At 41.1% G+C, this 19,972-nt stretch overlaps 1 long non-coding RNA gene across 1 annotated transcript; it reads left to right on the forward strand.

Moving 5' to 3' along the window:
• The first annotated feature begins 1,707 nt into the window (after positions 1-1,707).
• Positions 1,708-17,860, forward strand: LOC122459624. The gene is made up of 3 exons (XR_006280430.1): positions 1,708-1,812; positions 16,576-16,736; positions 17,643-17,860. It is a non-coding gene; the product is annotated as an uncharacterized LOC122459624 (long non-coding RNA).
• The last annotated feature ends 2,112 nt before the right edge of the window (positions 17,861-19,972 follow it).

Here is a 19,972-nt window from a genome sequence, read left to right on the forward strand (position 1 = left end):
CACTAATCATTCCCTTATGTGATAGTGTCCCTTAAGGTTAAATATACTTGCATAATTTTATTGCAGTCATTAATCAGCATAATCTGTTGTTGAGGTACCAGGCACAGAAACTCTATTGGTGCATGAAGTAAACAACATGCCAGTCAGCATACAGAGAGTGTGATTTTTCTAAGGCACCTAGAAGAGTTAGACACACAACTCACATTGGAATTCATTGGAATCTGGGTACTGTAACGGGTAAAGAGAACAGATATTCCTAAAATAATTAATAACTATTAATTCCTACACACCTTAAAAAAATTAGAAATGCTATCCACCTCTATTTATTCCAAACTAGGATCCACTTAGAATGTAAAGACAATAAGAAAATGGCTCATATCATATGAGACACTTTGTCTAAGGGACATACATCAGCCAAGGTTGGAAATTTCACTCCCCAAGAATAAAAACTAAGGCTATGTGTACAGTACAGCTTATGTTGGCAAAATTTATGTCGCTCAGGTGTGTGAATATTCCACCCCCCTGAGCAACATAAGTTACATCAACATAAGCACTAGTGTGCACAGAGCTATGTTGGTGGGAGAGTTTCTCCTTCCAACATAGCTTCACTGCTTGAGGAGGTGTTTTTTTACGCTGACAGGAGAACTCTCTCCCATTCGCATAGACCAGCTTCACCAGACATGCTGCAGTGGCACAGCTGTATGTATAGTCATAGCCTAAGATGAGTAAATGAGATTACTGGTAATGATCTCTCACAATTTGCATATGGATAAAACATCCTTTTCTCTCCCAACCTAGCTTAAAAAAAAACTCCAGAAAGTCACCAAAGCAGTGTTGTCCTATACAAAGTGGCCCATCACACACTGAGAGGATCAAAAAGAAAAGGAGTACTTGTGGCACCTTAGAGACTAACAAATTTATTTGATCATGTTAGTCTGTATTCGCAAAAAGAAAAGGAGTACTTGTGATGCATGGGGAAGCTGCAAGTTAACCAAACCAGAAATAATGGTCTGTAAGACTGAAGGTAAAATAGGGCAAATTGCCTATTAACCCAAGAAATCAAACCTCACATTTCCACCCTAAATTATAAACTATACATTTGTTTCTCTTATAAATGAAATATACTATGATCATTTGTTTTGCCTCATCAATATGCCTTTCACTGCGAATTAGAAGCTGCATATTTTTTGCCCAGATTGTCAGAAAAATGTTCTCTCTATATATGTGAATAATGTCTCTCAAAGTATTGCAAGCCTTAAATAATGTGAAATGCTTACCCACAATCAAATGATGTATGGAGTATATCCACACTTGACCAATTTTGTTTTGTTTTCTTGGTAAATGACTGTTGCACTTTAGAAGCAATAGGTATTGTATAGTACAAAAAGGAAGGCTGAAAGATGTAATTCCCCTAGCCAAGGTATAACTTTTACTTACTAAAAGAAATTGCTAAAAAAGGGGGAAATTCCAGTTAGTAACATGGGCTAATACTGAAATACAATCCTTGAAATGAATCAAACATAAAATGCCTCTGATAAGAAAAGAGTTGAAGAAATTTGCCATCTACTGGATACGGATGGAAGCAACAGAGGAACTGAAAGAGTACTCTGTTGGCAAATGGCCAATAAAAATCAGAACAGCCCCCACCAAAGATCCCTAGAATCAGGGTATATAAAACTGAAATTTCCATATGGGACCTTAGAGTTGTCTGAACCCACGAAGAAGCTGCAGAATCCCCAGTGCAACTGAAGCCTGGACCGGCTGTGTGGAAAGGAGTCTATCTACATCCCAAGGTTAACAGGATAAGAAGTGGTGAGATTTCTTTTCAAAGATTCTATTTATTTAATATAAATAACTGTAGGTTATCTTGCTAAGTCTATAGTCTCTGAGACCTCAAGTAAACATATTTTAGATTTTAATGCTATATACATGCTCTCCTTTACAAATCCAAGCAAATTGGCCTAAGAGATTTAAACCGTATCTTTGAGCAATGGCTTTTAAGAGTCTGAACTTGTTACTTTTGGATCTATCCATTCAAATAGCAGGGACCACACTCTCAAAATTTTTACTCCTTGGAGTAATTCTGGAAGGGTAATAAATGTTAGGTACCAAAGAACTGATGATCATAAGTAAATGTAATAAGAAATGCTGGTGATCTGCATTGTTTTGTAGCATAAATACTGAATCTTAACCCTAGTCTTTGACAGTTGTTTTCAAGGCTTATTGGTGTGTACAGAACATGCCTAGAACACTGGTTGTGTTGACACTAAATTGGTGAATTGTTGATTGTATACTGAGGTGGTTCTAGGTGAGTTCATAAATTATGATTGGTTAAGAATAACTAAGTGTCCTGATTTGAGAAATAATGTTAAAAGTTGATCTGACAAGAACCTGCTGTTAAAATTAGTAAGGTAATGTTCCTTGGGCTCAGTTAAAAGGAGTTATCCTATTAGATTCCATTCTATTTTGTTTACAACACACATCAAATAGGAAAAATGGTTCGATTTCAGCTTTAAAATCTAACTGGCATTTTGGGGAATTAATGAAATTGACTCTCTTTCATGTACTGTGATGCCCCCCTCCCCTTCTTTAGCAATATATACTAATGTAAGGAGGAAACCTATATTAAAACAAACCATTAATGCATATAAAATGTTGCAGTAAACACACTTAAAACAATTGAGGCATGGTTTATTTTTTTGACTCAGAATATTTATCATTGCTTAGCACATAGAGGGCACAGTCGGGATCAGAACATCTGAGGTAGGCATTGTGTGAACATTTAAAGTCAGATTTAGCAGCATTTTAGTCCACAAGTAATCCCATACAATTTAGTGGGTCCACTCGTGGATTTAGGTACTATTCAGTGAAAGTATGGCATATCAGGATCTTGCCTATAGGGTTAGGTTGAAGTCAATAAGGCTACTTGTGTGTGAGTAAGTGCTTACTGACATGGTAAGGCTTGCATAGATTAGCCCCTAGTAAGAGACCATCTGTGCCCTGATGAGCTTACAGTTTACAGAGAAGACACACAAAAATGACCATAAGAACCAAAGTAAGAGGGAAATCAAGGGTAAAACACAAGCTTGAACTAAAGGAAGACCAATAGAATGTATGAGAAACTAGCTTTCTACTGAGCTGGAAAATAATATACTCAAAGGTATTGTTAAAGAAATATTTAAAACTATGCCTTTGTCTTCATTTTCTCACATCAATACAGCCTCCCTTCAATAAATGTTAAAATGAAATGTCAGCTGATTCAGGCTGTTCTTCACTTTATATTTGTTTATTATGATATCTTAATTCCCCTGTAACCCTTTTTTCAAATAATTCCAACATATTGAGAGAAGATCAGTACTGTTTATAGTTGCTTATTTTTTGTTTTCATAGATCTTTTTTTTTGTTTGTTTTGTTTCTGCGACTCCCTTTCATTTGATTACAAAACACATTTGTGAAAGTGGTATTGTCTGACCTGCTTTGAAATGCTTTGTCATAAGCTAAAGGCAATCAAGTATTCTGTGGACATGTTCAGAAAATGCCCCAAAGGCATATTCGGGGTTAGACAGTGAAGATCAAACTTGCTTATATTTCAATTTCATTTCCTAACCCCTTTGGCTTTGGAATAATAAATAAATAACCTCAATTTGACATGACAGGTATTTGCATGTCAGCCGTTTCGTTATGGACAGTGCAGCTTTTGACAGACGCAATTGAGGAGCTACTATTCCTTATTAGCTTATTATAACAAACTGAGAAAAGAAACCAAATATTATTCTTTGAAGAAAAACTGGAGCAGCACCAGTGGGGACTTGATTGCCTCCACAGGAAATCTATATCTTCTGACAATTCAGTATGAGTGGGAGGGCTGAAATGTGTTGCTAGGCAATGTGATGCTACAGTAAAAATACCTTAGCTATTCAAAATGAGTAGTCTGTGAGGAATATATATTTTGTTTAATTCATAACAGGGCAAATTTTTTAAATAGGAAGGACAGATTACCAGACAGCAAGAGACTGCAGAATAAATGGTGGGGAAAGGGGATGTGAGTATTCTAAGTAAAACAGAGAGGAAATAATTCAGATGGGGGGGGGAGAAGCACTTTAGAAGACAATTAATAAGGTACAATTTTAGGAACAAAGGTTTTTTGGGAGAAAGTAAGTTATAATTTAAAAGAGCAAGAAAAGATGTAGAGATGGCAAGATCCGTTGTAAAAGCGCTTGCTTGGTTACAGGGCACAATCGTATAATTGTGTCAAATGGTTTTGCCGCATCAGGGCCAGAGTGCAGGATTGAGCCCTCAGACATTAAGTGCCAGATTATATTCAGAGAAGGTCCTGTGGCAGCAAGAAGGAATCCTCCCTACCAAGCTGTAGAATTGCAGCACAGATACTAGTTCACCTCCATCTGCTTCCTGTCACAGGTGGGTCCTTTTTCTGGGGAGATGAAGGCGGCTGGTGGATCCCCTTGACTATGGATACACTGTTTCTGCTCCATCAACACATAGCAACACCTTCAAAATCCCTTGCATTTGGGGGCCCTTGGAGACCTTGTGGATCACAGCTTCATAGGGGCTGTGTGGATCCCGTGAAGGTTTTTGTATCTTGCCCTAACTATAGCACACAGCAAGCACACTGGGACTGCTTAACTCTGGGCCAACCAGAAGGAGGATGTTAGGATTTTCCCCTTTGGGCTAAACTGTACCCTCAGTTGCACTTGCTCAACTCTTTTGCAGTCATTAGGGCTGAAGGGCAGAATTTAGGCCTCAACATAAATATGTAACTCACAAGAAACCATCATCAGAATAAGGGCAATCAGATTGCTGTTTAACTGGTCTGCTCAGATTTAATAAACACCAATTTGTTCAGGATGAATCTCAGAATTGGGTTTAAGTGGTGCATCCTTCTGAACAGGGAGATCATGTAGTCTTCATGAAGAATCCAAATGCTCCAAAGCGTCATGTAAATAAGTTGCAGAACCATGTTGATTGGTGTGTTTATCCTGAATACAGAATAATTTGTAAGTTTTTTAAAGGATCCCTATTGTATGTACATAAAATTGAGGGCATATCCATAATTAAGCCAAAAAAGGGTAACAACATGCTCAGGTTTAAGTAGTTTCATATTGACCTACTTGTCTTGGAACAATAATCATTTATTTTATAAATTACAGGTTTGAGACAGACTCTTAAAAATGAATGCATGAGAGTAAAAGAATGTGTAAATAAGCAAAGAGTAGAGGATTTCATTTGGAAAGCTTGGATTTGAGTCTTTCTTAAATGCCTCATCACATATTCCATTAACATTTTTGCTCAGTTTACTGTTGTACAGCAGAAGCCTGGAGTAACACTCTGGGCCTTAATCAGAATTTATATACACTTTTTCTCCATTATTCCTGCTGCCTTCTATCATTGTGTTGGCACACTTTATTTTAATGCCCTCTCCTCCTTCAGTTCTGTCTTTGACAACAGCTGTAGCAAAGAGTTAGATCTGGCAGCCTGCAGGTCCCAAGAGCTATAATCTTCAACATATTTTTAGTAGTAACTTTTTTTTTTAAACTGGCTTCTCATATGGGTCAACTTTCCTTTGGAGCTGCTGTTTGGATTCAATTTACGCTCCGTGAAACTGCTATCTTTGCTTTGCAAGCATTCACACTCAAAAATGGATATCCTGTGACCACTCCAGTACTTATGAATTGATTCACAGCAGAGTTTCAGCAATCTGACAGTAAATATAGATGTTTGCTCGGAAAACTTGTGAAATTTCACCCCCAACCAAATTTAGAATAGTAAAAATGGATCAGACATACAAGGATTATGGAGTTCTGAAGAGAAATCCTGATGAGGAAAGATGTGAAAGATAGGAGCTGGTTAGTTTAGAGAGGAGATCAATGAGGAGATATGATAAACATACACACTGATGAATGCTATAGAGAAATTGAATCACACACATCTTTTTACCTCTTAGAGTTTAAGAGCAAATAGAAAAGCAAAACATTTAACACTGATAAAAGCAAACAACATTTTTGCACAACATATAAGTAATTATGGAACTCTTGTCACAAGATTTCATTTGGCCAACAGTTTACTAGAAGGGTTAAACATATGATTGATAACATTCACAGTTAAAGTAGATAAGACCAAAATTATGAGGGATATTAATCTTCATACTTCATGGTGTAAGCCAACCACTAACTGATGTGGGTTAGGAAGAAACATCTGTATGGGGAAGTTATTCCATAATTGTCTACTGTGTGATGTCTTGCTATTTCTGATGCATGTTGCATCTGGCACTCGCCCCTGTCAGACAAAATACTGGGCTAGATGGACCACTAGTCTAATCTAGTTTAGTAACACCTATGTAAATGTACTCATTGTTGGTTGTAGTAGATATCCCTTGTTAGAGTTGGAAATTTATCTCTTCATTCCTTTGAAAACTTTTTATTTTGTTTAAAAAAATTGAGAAGAAAATGAAGAATGTTTCACTGTTAGAAATTGTGGTGTTTGATGGGTTTTTGCATTTGGTGAACGTAGTCTCTTCTAAGCTCCTGCTTGGATTATTAATCAGCTTTGCCCTCCTGGAACCAATTTTCTGAACATAAACTAATTAATAGCTTCCTTTGTTTGAAAATAAGCTTCTATAATGATTGCCCCTTTTTTAAATGGATTTTGTCAATATTATTTGGGAATCACATTTCTTAAACATTATTCTTCACAATTTTGTATGGCACTTACCAATGAAGATGATAGATGCCTTAGGAATAGCTGACAGATTACATGGATACAGATAGTCAGTCATGTAAGACTCTTGAAAATCATTTTTTCAGTATGAAATGAAACAAATCTTTTCAAATGAGGTCTTACTGTATTTGAAGTTGCTTTTAGCAACTTAACCAAAATTGAGCATGACATGTAGTGTAACAGCACAAGAAGATGTTAGTTTTCATGAGATATGACCAAAAAATTACACCTATTACACTGCAGTAATGACCAGGTCAAACAGTCTTGCCTTCAAGTGGCATTGGCCCAATAGGAATGGGTGAAATCATTCTGCCTAATTTTGAACTCATTTTAAAATGATGGGTTCAAAATTTGGACTCCAAACACCAATGCTATTGCATCCTCATTTTGTTTAGGAAAGATGATATGCAGAAGAGGAGTGTCACTGGGATTCTCTCTCAGAGCAGAAAGGAAAAGAAAACAAATGCACAGGCCCTGAACCTGGGATGTAGGAAAGAACATTCTGGAGAAAGTTGCAGTACACCAAAACAAATCCTAACAATGCCATAACTGTGTAAGAGGACTGTTGCCCCCTTACTAACATTCAGTGGGGGTGTTTTGGTTTTCTAGCTCCCAGTACTAAAAAAGGAAGGGTCGATGGGGAATCGGCACCCTGAGACTGACAGCTCCCAGGTACAATGGGGAGCGGCCAATGCTCCAGGTCAGCCTGAATGACAAGGCGGGTAGGCTAATCAGGGAGTCAGGAGGCCAGGGAGGTCCCGTCCTCCGTGTGAGCTGGAATTGCCTTGGACAGACAGAGTGGGGCCGAGCTAAAGAGAAAGTAGGGGCCCAAGCAGGGCTCCGGAGCAGAGCTGTGCCAGATCCAGAGGGACCAGAAAAGCAGCCCAGAGAGAGCAGACCCTGTCCTGGGAGCAGAGCTGCAGCAACCAGAGCCAGAGAGGCCAGAAAAACAGCCCACGAAGCAAGTCAGTGCTGGGAGCAGAGTCACAGAAGCAGCCTGCAGAGCAGACCTGTCCTGGGAGCAGAACTGCAGCAACCAGAGCCAGAGGGGCCAAAGAAGCAGCCCAGGGAGCTGGAGGCAGAGCAGCAGCAGCAGTGCTGAGACCGAGTGGTGGAGCTGGGGCTGGAGCAGTCTGGAGCTGGGTGCGGTGAGCAGCTGGGGAGACCGAGGGGGACTCTGGGCAGCAGGCCCAGCACAGGGAGACGCCTCAGCCAAGAGGCTCTGCTGGCCAGGCTTGGATCCTAACCCCGACAGTGCGACACTGGGAAGAAGGGCCCTACCGCTTAGAGCCTGAGAGCGTGTGGCCACCACCAGAGCAAGTGTCCAACCCACAGCATCCCTGCAGCACAGCCAGGGCCGGAGAAGAAGGCCTGGGACTTACAAGGAACAGACTGTGAACTGCCCTGACATTCCAGAGACACTGTTTGTGATGTTCCCTGTCACAGAGCGGGGTGATGTGTTTCCTTTAACCTTTCCCATTTTCCTTATACTTTTTAAAATTAATTGTTGATTAAATAACTTTAACTTGTATGTAATGGTCAGTGGGTCAGAGAAGTGCCCTGTGCAGAGAGAGTGCCCCGGAGTGGGGACACCCTAGCCCCTGTCCTAGGTGACCACAGCAGGGTTGGGGGTCGAGCCCCCCAGGAATCCTGGGCCCAGTCTTGTTGGGGTTACAAGGACTCTGCCAGACAGGAGAGTGGCAGGGGAGCCCTCAAGGGCAGGGAGGCCACTGGGTAAAGGAAGTGGGAGCGAGGACTCAGATGCTTTCGCTAGCCCACTTTACCGGGGTAGTGCAGAAGCCAGGAAAGTTCCCCACAAGAGTGGGACTATTCCCCCGCTTAAAACTGCATAATCCCTACCACAGCCACTGGCTTCTTCCGGGTCCTGGGGGGTGCTCAACTCACTGCTCTACCCTTGTCTCCCACCAACCCCATCCCTCAATTCCCCACACTTGCCCATCTCTTCCTGCCCACACTCTGCCCCTGCCTCTACCCTATCCCTTCTCCCAAGCACCTACCTCCACTCCACCCCACCCCATCCCACCCCACCCCACCTCTTCCCATTCAATTCCACCACCGTCCCCGAGTACACCCTCTCCCCGCCACTGCCTCCCGCACACTGCGGAACAGCTGATTGTAGTGGGCTGGCGGTGCTGTGGGGCCACCAGCAGGTGGGAGATGCTGGGAGGGAAGGGTGAGCTAGTGACCCTTTTCTTCCATGGGTGCTCCAGGGCAGGAAGGTGGCACCCTTTGCCCTACTTGCACATGTCTGCACACAACCTACTGTAACAAATCATGGCCCAGTATATTATCAGAAGGGACTGAACTAGGGTTGCCACCTTTCTAACAGCTGGCAACCCAACCCCCGAGGCCCTGCCCCTGCTCCTCCTGTTCCCCCAAAGCCCCACCCTTCTTTGCCTCTTCCTCAAAGCCCCACCCCTATTCAACCTCTTCCCTCTCCCCCACCCCAATTTAAAAAACAAAACAGATATAAGGGCTTGGCAAGTGGCACCTGGACACACAAGCTGAAACCCAGACTGCCTGGTTGAAAACTGGACAGGTGGCAACCCTAGACTGGACCAGAGACTGTCCACAGCAACCCAAAGATCTCTATTACTTGAGATGAAGAAGAATTCCTTTTAGCATTTATAGCATCTGGCATGGTTGCTGGGGACTGCCCCATAAAGAAGTCAAGATCATACACAGGGGGCCCATTACACCCATTTTACAGATGACAAGTGACCATTCAAAATTGCCATTTTCTCCCTTAATAGATCTGCTCCATGTGTGTATTCAAAGTCAAAAGAGGTGCCTTTAGTAACTCTGAAATTAAAAGTAATCCAGACTAAAAGCAAAAGCCTAAACTTTGCTTTTGCGGAATGGAAAATGTTGTAAAGAAAACTAGAGACTAGAATGTAAAAAGAACGAGGAGTACTTGTGGCACCTTAGACTAACAAATGTATTTGGGCATAAGCTTTCATGGGCTAAAACCCACTTCATCAGATGCATGCAGTGTAAAATAAGTAGGAAGATATACATACATAGAGAACATGGAAAAAATGGGGGTTGCCATACCAACTCTGAGACTAATCAATTAAGGTGGGCTATTATCAGCAGGAAAAAAAACTTTTTGTAGTGATAATCAGGATGGCCCATTTCAAACAGTTAACAAGAAGGTGTGAGTAACAGTAGGGGAAAAATTAGCACGGGGAAATAGTTTTTAGTTTGTGTAATGACTCATCCACTCCTAGTCTTTATTCAAGCCTAATTTTATGGTGCCCAGTTTGCAAATTAATTCTAGTTCTGCAGTTTCTCATTGGAGTCTGTTTTTGAAGTTTTTGTTGTTGAAGAATGTTGTTGTGACTTTTAGGTCTGTAATTAAGTGTCCAGGGAGGTTGACGTATTCTCCAACTGGTTTTTGAATGTTATAATTCTTGACATCTGATTTGTGTCCATTTATTCTTTTGCATAGAGACTGTCCAGTTTGGCCAATGTACATGGCAGGGGGGCATTGCTGGCACATGATGAAATATATCACATTGGTAGATGTGCAAGTGAACGGGCCTCTGATAGTGTGGCTGATGTGATTAGATCCTATGATGGTGTCCCCTGAATAGATATATGGACAGAGTTGGCAACGGGCTTTGTTGCAAGGATAGGTTCCTGGGTTAGTGGTTCTGTTGTGTGGTGTGTGATTGCTGGTGAGTGTTTTCTTCAGGTTGGAGGGCTGTCTGTAAGCAAGGACTGACCTGTCTCCCAACATCTGTGAGAGTGAGGGATTGTCCTTCAGGATAGGTTGTAGATTCTTGATGATGCGTTGGAGAGGTTTTAGTTGGGGGCTGAAGTTGACAGCTAGTGGCATTCTGTTACTTTCTTTGTTGGGCCTGTCCTGTAATAGGTGACTTCTGGGTACTGTTCTGGCTCTGTCAATCTGTTTCTTCTCTTCAGCAGGTGGGTATTGTTGTTTTAAGAATACTTGATAGAGATCTTGTAGGTGTTTCTCTGTCTGAGGGATTGGAGCAAATGCGGTTGTATCTTAGTGCTTGGCTGTAGACAATGGATCGTGTGATGTGTTCTGGATGAAAGCTGGAGGCATGTAGGTAAGTATAGCTGTCAGTAGGTTTCCGGTATAGAGTGGTGTTTATGTGACCGTTGCTTATTAGCACTGTAGTGTCCAGCAAGTGGAGCTCTTGTGTGGACTGTAAAAACAAAATGCTCAAAGAAAGTGAATAAGTAGTGAATTCCCTGATTGAAAATAAGGATAACAGAAAAAGTGAGATGGCCACATAGGGAAACACAGACAGTTAAATGAAAAAGGAAAGTGCTTGAAAGACGTACAGTAGAGTCTCAGAGTTACACACACCAGAGTTGCGAACTGATCAGTAAACCACTCACCTCATTTGGAACCAGAAGTATACAATCAGGCAGCAGCAGAGATTATATTAAAAAAAAAATACAGTACAGTATTGTGTTAAATGAAATCTACTAAAAAAAAAGGAAAATAGCATTTTTATTCTGCATAGTAAAGTTTCAAATCAATATTATTAAATCAATAGTATTAAATCAATGTTCAGTTGTAAACTTTTGAAAAAACAACTATAATATGTTTAGAGTTATGAACACTTCAGAGTTATGAACAACCTCCATTCCTGAGGTGTTCGTAACTCTGAGGGTTTACTGTAATTTTCATACACATTTTACTAAAGACCAAGGCAAGGAAATACCTCTTTTACTAACTCAAGTTGGAAAGTTGACACTTGTGCTCAAAGAATAAGGCCAAAATTTTCCATTGGCTTTGCTAATTAGTGGTGCCTAACTGCAGATACTTTGAACCTGATTTTTTTTTTCAAAGGTGCTGAGCACCCACAACACAACCTTGAGCTGCCAGTTGTTGGTCCTTAGTGCCTCAGAAATGGAAGCACTTAAAATTAATGTCTCCCTTTGAACATATTGGCTTTCCTTTTTCCATAGGAATCACATGAGATGGAGTAAAGGGACTTCACAGAGGTGCTTAAAAAGCATTTGATTAAATTGTGCCTTAATTAAACACACAGAGTGAGGTCAGAATATAGTCCCTTATGTACAAATAAAACAAACCATTTTCTAGCTGAAAGATGTATTTCACTTAAAAAAAAAAACATAAGGAGAAAACACTCAATACATACTAGCTTGTCTAAAAAATCCTGTCTACAACCTGCTGTTTTGGTAGCCTGCTCCTGGAAGAACTTGGAGATTGACTGTGTGGGTTTTCGGGGGTCAGAGAGAGAGAGAGAGAGAGAGAAATATAAGGGGCCCTGAATGAATAGTAAGGTTTCTGAGCACTGAGCAAAGGAAGCTGGGCCAGTGACATGCCTGGTAGAAGTGAAAGGAAAGATAATGATGAGTCATGTATTGACTAATGTTGCAAGACAGAGGTTCAGAAAGGCCCTGGTATGTAAGCACTGGAAAGGAAAATTGACTCTGCTTTATATTGTCCTGAAGAAGAAAATGAAAATGTTATTAAAGGGGCAAAGATGATTCTTACAATACAGAAGAAGGTGAGTAAGAACACAATGCTTTGCTGACAGGTACTTTCATCTGCAATGCAAATACAGACAAACCGATAGATTCAGACTTGCACTTTGTAAAGTGTCCATTGATTTTGGATGCCCTGGTTGAGACATCTTGGATTTCACAAGTGGTGAACACCCAAACTCCATCTGAGAGTAATTCTGTGGCAGCTGTAGGTGCTCAACACCTCCTGAACATCAGAGTTCCATATTGGGCACTTAAACTAGTGGAACCTTTTTTAAAAACCTAGACCTAAACTTAGAGAAAATAGAAGAATAGATATGTCTATCTCTGCAAATGTAGGGGAGATTTAATCTTATGTACCTCACCATTAGATGAAAGGCATCTCTATTTTGGTTCGGGGCAACAAGGAGGATCAATTCAAGATGGCTGGAAAGAAAGGATATAGTAAATGAAGCAGCCAACAGTGGAGATTTATATGTTTTGTAAACATAGTAGAAAATGTGTGAGGAAATCTGAGGATTTTTCTGTTTGATTGAGAATCAGAAAATTTCATCCAACAAAGGAAGTTTCCAGGGTGGCACAGCCCTATTGCGCAAAAGCTGGTACAAAACAATGGGTGCTATATTCTCCCATTGCTCCTGCTGACTTCTTTGTCAGCTCCGTGAGTGGAACAATGGCTGGAGATTGATATTCAGTTGAGATTATTTCAATGTTGGCAGACTGCTGCTGTAGTTCTGTAACACATTCATGTCATGGTATCATTGCAGGTGAGCTGTAATATTCACTCTGGTCCTACTTTTGCAGTATTCTCCATTCTGAGTATATAAAACATTGCTGGAACCAATACTTCTCAAACCAGAGTGAATTTTTTTTTTAAATGGGGCAGTGTAAGTGCAGTTGTTAATGGTTAGAATATATGCATATGCAGTTCACATTATCTTCAATGGCTTTGAACATATATCTAAAGGGTTGTTTTTGTCTAGAGGTTTCACAAATCTTTTATGCGCGATGTCCTTGAAATACATATGGCATCATCTATCTAATTTTAAAAAGCAGTTCATGGTGTATTGCTTCTGAAAACAAACATCTGGGCTAGTCAGCCAAAGTCTTCCAGGAGTCTGATCTAGCAAGGTATGAGTGCCCTCAGTTCTCTTTTTAATGTCTATGGGAGTTAATGGTAAAGAGCAGCACATTGCAGGAGGTACTCAGAACTCTGCAGGATTGTACTATAAGTACCTTAACTGTGTATTTCTGGTGCAGATGAAAATTGCCATAAACTGTCTTCTTTCCTTCTTGAGCACATGATCTCATTCAATATGCAGGATAAAGATAAATGGAGATATTCAAAACTGGTTTCTATTATTGGGTCTGTTTAACTATACCCAGTGTTGCTTCCAAGTTAAGACAGAGATTGTCCAAAGGAATCTTAGTGTAGAGCCTTTGATTGTGCTCTGTCATTGAAGAAAGAATCATAGCTAACACTCAGGATCCTAAAATAATAGCTAGTCTTTAGTCATTTTAGCAAGGCATGGTATTGTTAGGGAAAAAATTTGCTGGAAGAAAACTCTCTATCTGTACAACAGCTAATACTCAGCCCAAAATCTCTCTAGGCTTTTCTCAGGGCTATGCTATCTTGTTCAAACTCTGTTCAGTTTTCTGCTCCTTCTGTGTCTGTTTCAGTGGTGTTTCTTCTGTTACATACACACTGTACTAAAAACAATACCCAACAAAACCCCTCTGCCTACCTGTGCCTTTGTTTTAGATAGTGACCTGCCTGTGTTTTAGGATGCTATTGTTTCAGATGTCTGTGCCATAGGGAGCTCAACAGCTTCTTACAGCTGTCTTCTGGGCTGTGGTTATGCCCCCCAGCTTCAATGACATTTCTCCCAACCCACAACAATATATATTAGTAGTGAGGAGTGAAAAATTGCTGTCCTGTGGTACACAATGAAAACTCTTTGTAAAAGTGATGTTTCTTGGGAATCAGTTAATGAGTCCAGATAAAAAAAAAAATTAAGAACCCTGGCCCCATCCCCAAGAGTTTTCCCATTACGAGATCTAAATTCAATTCAAAGCGTCTTTTAAGAAATTAAAATGTTTGAAAAACAATTTATTTAATTGCTATTGTTGATTACCAGAAATACCAAAGTATTTTTTAACAAATCAATGGCAATCTAGGAAGTTTGTCATTGCTACTTGAAATTGACCTGAGATGGCAGAAAGGAATTCAGATACACCTAGTCTGAAACCTCAGCTTGCTATCACTTGAACTAAGAGAATCTCCATTAGCCGCTGGCATTGTAGAACCTCTGAATGTTTTTGTTTCCTTCCAACAGACATACAGAAACGTGCATTCTACGCAGTGTTTTATAACAGGATGAGGAAAAATGCTATTTCAGCATTGACACTGCAAAATTGCAGAAAAGCCAGATTTTCAGATCTGTCCTTTTCTACAGATGGTGAGCTGCCAAATAATTTCAAAAGGGAATTACAGTAATTTCAAGAATAAACTGCAAAGTCATGCAGGCTGTTAAGCTGTGTGCGCTTCTCTGTGAGACTGTTACATAACATAAATTCAGTAAATGAAAGAAAATAGCAGAAATCAAGCCATCCCCCAACTACCACAACTTTTCTCTTATCAAAGCTGCTGAGGCAACAGAATCACTGATTTCAAATCCATTCTTTATTTATTGCATTGCTTTTAAAGCGTCTGTCACCATGTGTCAAGGCTGAATCCCCATTCTGGCAATTTGAGTGCAGAAGGTGGGGGCCTGCAAGGATTTAAAAAAAACTAATACTTGCCACTCCAGGATTGTATTACATGCCCAAGGTTACAGTTTTTCTCTGACCTTGGTTTGGTAAACGCTGCCACCACCCAAATGCAAAACCCCCTTGAACCCAGGAAGGAGCACTTGGGAATGCCTCCCTGTGGGGTACCCTCAAGCCCTTTCACCCCCTTCCAGGGAAGAACTGAGAAATAAAACAAAGGAAATTAGCTGTTGCCACCAGCTAATTAAACAACATATGCACAAACCTCTTAGGACACCAAAAATCCAATTCTGTTCTTAAAAACGGTAAATGTTATTCAAAACAAAAAGGAAGAAAATACATCTGGAACTTAGGCTTTTTGCTAGATCTTAAAAGAAACAATTATAAAAATTAAGCATCAAGATAGCTCTCTTGAGGTTCAGCTTAAAAGTTACAAGCAAAACAAAGGTTTCAGAGTAGCAGCCAAAGCATCTGGGGTTAGCACAGAGGAGTCCATTAGCCATAAGAAATAAACAGAAATAATTCTAATCGCGTCTTTCCAAACATTCCTGATCTACTTACACATTTGGGAGGTCCAGATAAGTAGTTCTAGGTATGATCTGATGATTTATGATCATACCTGGCTTAAGCTGCTTATAGCATCATTGCTCTGTGTCTCTGCTCTCCGGAGAACAAACACACAAAGGGAAGGGTTTTTTTTTCTTTCCCCAATTTTAAAAAGTTCTAGCCCTCCCATTAGCTCTTTTGGTCAGGTGCCCACTCCTTTTCTTTTACCTGTAGGCTTGTTAACCCTTTACAGGTAAAGCAAGTAGAGAACAGCTACTAAGACGAATTTTATAGCTAACTCACTGGCTGGGTGTCCATAAAAGGGAGCTACACCCACCCTTCATTTATCACACCATGGCAGCTAGAATATTAGCTACAAAGTTTAAAAAAAATACCCACTGTAAGTAGCACTAATAGTGATAAAGGCAAAGTAAATAGCCTTCAATGCTATTCTGAAGCTCGCTAGATATGGGTAAAGGAGAGAAAATTCCAAAAGTAAGAGGAAGGTGTTCTACTAAGAAAGCTCTGCTGTCATGGAATCTTTAATACAAAGAGCCCCTCTGTGGAGATGGCCTATGAGATTAGAGCTTGAGCACTCAAATAATTGTTATCCCAGACTATGCAAGACTTTAAAGATTCTCCTGACACCTTGAATTTCACCATAAGAAAAGAGGAAGCTATGACTGATACGGTGAACACTGCCATATCTTTGAGATTATTGTATCAACTTTATAAATGTTATCTGCCCAGACCTTGGAAACATGAAGACTTCAAACTGTTATATTGAGATGTGCCAGATGATAAGGTTCTGTAGAATATTCAAAGACCTTTGTATCGATAAGTGTTATATGGATGTGTGTGTTCCTGGTTCACTGAATGGATTTCCTTTGAACTCTGGAATCATGAGGGGGTTGACTAATTCAAAACCCCAATGTAAGTTATGCAGGTACACAGCCTTTGAAGCTTCATCCCCCTGGGGAAAGGAACATTGACTGGTTCTATCTGTTGCAGGTGGCTTGGGAGACAAAGGCCTCCACACTGTAAAATGTCAGCCTGAACTAACCGAGAAGCTCTCATTTGGACATGAACCTATTACCAAGGGGGCAAACCCTACCCGAAAGCTTTGAAGACTTTGAACTACCAGACCTCCTGTGGAAGATGGGCAATCCCTGGTAAGCTTAGTAAGCATTTAGATCTTTCAGTGTTTTATGGTGTTTTCTTCATAATTTTGTCCCAAAAGAAAGGAACTGCTTTGTGTAAAGCAGGCTAGTTTCTGATAAGCCACTATCGTAACCCTTTAGAGGGAGAGAGAGAGAGCATAACTGCAGGTACTGAGGTAGGCCAGAACTGCTGGAACAATCAATGACTTGTAGGAATGTTGCAAGCCCTAAAATCCCAGCCTGGAGGGGGACAGTTGTGGGACTCTGCCTATAGGGAGGTGACAGCTAGAGGCATGTGACCTAAGGGGGCATCCCTTGGGTAGACCACAGAATGGGTCAAAGATGCAGTTACTCCAAAACTGTGTTAGAAGCCACTGCAAAAGGAAAGCACAGGGTGTTGTGTGTTCACAGCAGCTTACTCAGGGGGAAGTAAGTATAAAAGTAAGTGGAAGAAGGAGAATCTGGGGAACTACAGACTGGTCAATCTCACCACAGGTATCCTCGGGCTTTGACCTCTGGTATCCAGTTTCATGTCCAGTGACAGGAGGCCAGGAAATGAGAACCAGTCTCTTATCTACACCCCTGTATCTGTCATGCCCTTATTACCTTACTTAAACTTGGATGTGACAAAAGCATGGGTTACTATTGTAAATTCTGCATTGTAGAGGAGGCTTGCCATCTTCCGCCAGACCAGCTATAGATAATTAAATATCCATTCTGGATGCTTTAAAATGCAGGAGAAGTGGTGAATTCAACAGGACTATAAAGCTCTGAACCATTTCAATTAAACATGGGCATGCATTGTTAATAGAAGATGTAGCCACAGTGTCTAACCACTCCACGAATTCCTCTCCCTGCCACTAAGCATCTGTTCCATCTGATGTGGGGAGAGTTTCAAACAGTCTGTTTTTAATCTAGATCCCCATTTTTGTCAGACCTTGGGGAAAGTAATCACACTGTGGAATCTGGGCTTGATGACAAGGAGATTTAGAAGTAAAACTCAGCAGCATATGGATGGCACAGCAGTCCAAAATATCCCACCATCTCCCTGAGTGTCTTCACATATACACTGAATGTGATGAATCCTACATCTGAGGGCTGTTGGGTAACACAAGCAGTTATTCAGCAGTGCGCTATGGGTGGGTGCGTGGATACATGTGCGTACACACATGCGTAAGTATATGATATCCTTGGTTTTGGAAAAAAAGAACAAAATCCTCTAAACTTCCTTTCCTTGAGTATGTCCTTTGTTTATGAAACGTACACAGAAAACACAACTAGCACCTTTTCACAGTAATGCTTCTCTCCTGGGATTTCTGTCTTAAGGTCTGACCTTGCAATCTTGTGTGCAGAACATCACTAGAGGTGTATGTGGCCTACCTGTAAGATCAGGCTACGGTTAGCTTGGTTCCTTTTTCTGAACGAACACACACACACCAGAAATCACCAGTAGAACCCTAAAGCACTGTCCTGTGGGGTTTCAGGCAAGAGCTCAGATGTCTCACTTAATAACTGTTATCATGGTATGAGGTGAAGGTGGCAGTGTTAAGGCCAGTGATCTGCCAGCAGGCCCATCCATTGAATAGCAGAAAGGGGACAAACAGTGCCACTGTCATCACCACTCTAAGTCGCTAGCCTTGAAACAAAGCACTCCTTTTATCACATGTTGGCTGCTGGTGCCATTTGCTCCTCTGCCCCCACCTCCCCAGCAATATACTGCAGGGGTATTTTTAGCATGGGTTTGAATGAATTGTATGCATCCCTCAGTGAATAGCAGCATGCTCCTGGGCTAATAGGTTTTATTAGGGAAAAGTTGTCACTGTAGTCTGCGTTCTCTCACTGCTTCCTGAACTTTTGTTTTATGTAACTATTTGAGGAGAGGCATTTCAACCCTCAGCACACTGTAGTTAATTGCTAGGCAAAAGTATATTTTTCTGTTGCTCTTTTTAGAAAAACCTCAAGCTAGATTCAGCAGTACTGGTGGAGGGTTATATCCTCATTTGCCTACACTGGCTATGCGGGGACAAGAGGGTGTAAAGGTAATGGCATTTTGGGCTGTATAAGTAGGAGATTTCCAGCAGATTGAAGGATGTGTTTATTCCCCTCTATTCGGCATTGGTGAGGCCTAATCTGGAGTACAGTGTCCAGTTTTGGGCCCCACACTACAAGAAGGATGTGGAAAAATTGGAACGAGTCCAGTACAGGGCAACAAAAATGATTAGGGGGCTGGAGCACATGACTTATGAGGAGAGGCTGAGGGAACTGGGATTATTTAGTCTGCAGAAGAGAAGAATGAGGGGGGATTTGATAGCTGCTTTCAACTACCTGAAAGGAGGTTCCAAAGAGGATGGATCTAGACTGTTCTCAGTAGTACCAGATGACAGAACAAGGAGTAATGGTCTCAAGTTGCAGTGGGGAAGGTTTAGGTTTGGTATTAGGAAAACGTTTTTCACTAGGAGAGTGGTGAAGCATTGGAATGGGTTACCTAGGGAGGTGGTGGAATCTCCTTTCTTAGAGGTTTTTAAGGTCAGGCTTGAGACAGCCCTGGCTGGGATGATTTAGTTGGGGATTGGCCCTGCTTTGAGCAGGGGGGTTGGACTAGATGACCTCCTGAGGTCCCTCCCAACCCTGATATTCTATGAGAAGTAGCATAACATGTGCTGCCCCCAGATCTCATGGATTTCCAAGTGTAACTCTACATTTTTAATGCTGATAAAAGTCCCTGCTGTGGCTTTTATAATGCATCCACTAGTGGGGAAAAGGGTGGGCATTCAGTGACAGGGAGAAAGGGAGCCCACAGAGCAGCATACAGGAAGGGTTGATTCTTCACAGGGATGGCCCTTGATTTCATAGTGGATCTTGAGGATATCGCCAGCATGGGGGAACATGACCCCAGCTACTTCCACAAAACCAGTAATATTGTTCTCAATAGGAAAATAAGTCCCACCTTTTGAATGGGACGTAGCATTTCACATCTGTCACCAGCTTGCATCATGTTGGCCAGAAGCCATTATCTCAAGGCTGCTTTGAGGTCTTATGCAAAATGTCTGGATGCAGCCTAGTTCCTAGTTAACAAGCATCCACATAAGAATCATTGCTGTAGATGACACTTCTGAGGACCCTGTCTGGCAGTCCTAGCAAGCAATTCAAGACATGGAGAGTGAACTACCCTCTCAACGCTAAAGTGGCACATTGTATACAGTGTCGGGGGAACCTGTATGCTACTAGTTATTATATGGCTCTAACAG

The sequence above is a fragment of the Dermochelys coriacea genome, chromosome 3 (assembly GCF_009764565.3).
Source record: "Dermochelys coriacea isolate rDerCor1 chromosome 3, rDerCor1.pri.v4, whole genome shotgun sequence".
NCBI classification, from domain to species: domain Eukaryota; kingdom Metazoa; phylum Chordata; order Testudines; family Dermochelyidae; genus Dermochelys; species Dermochelys coriacea.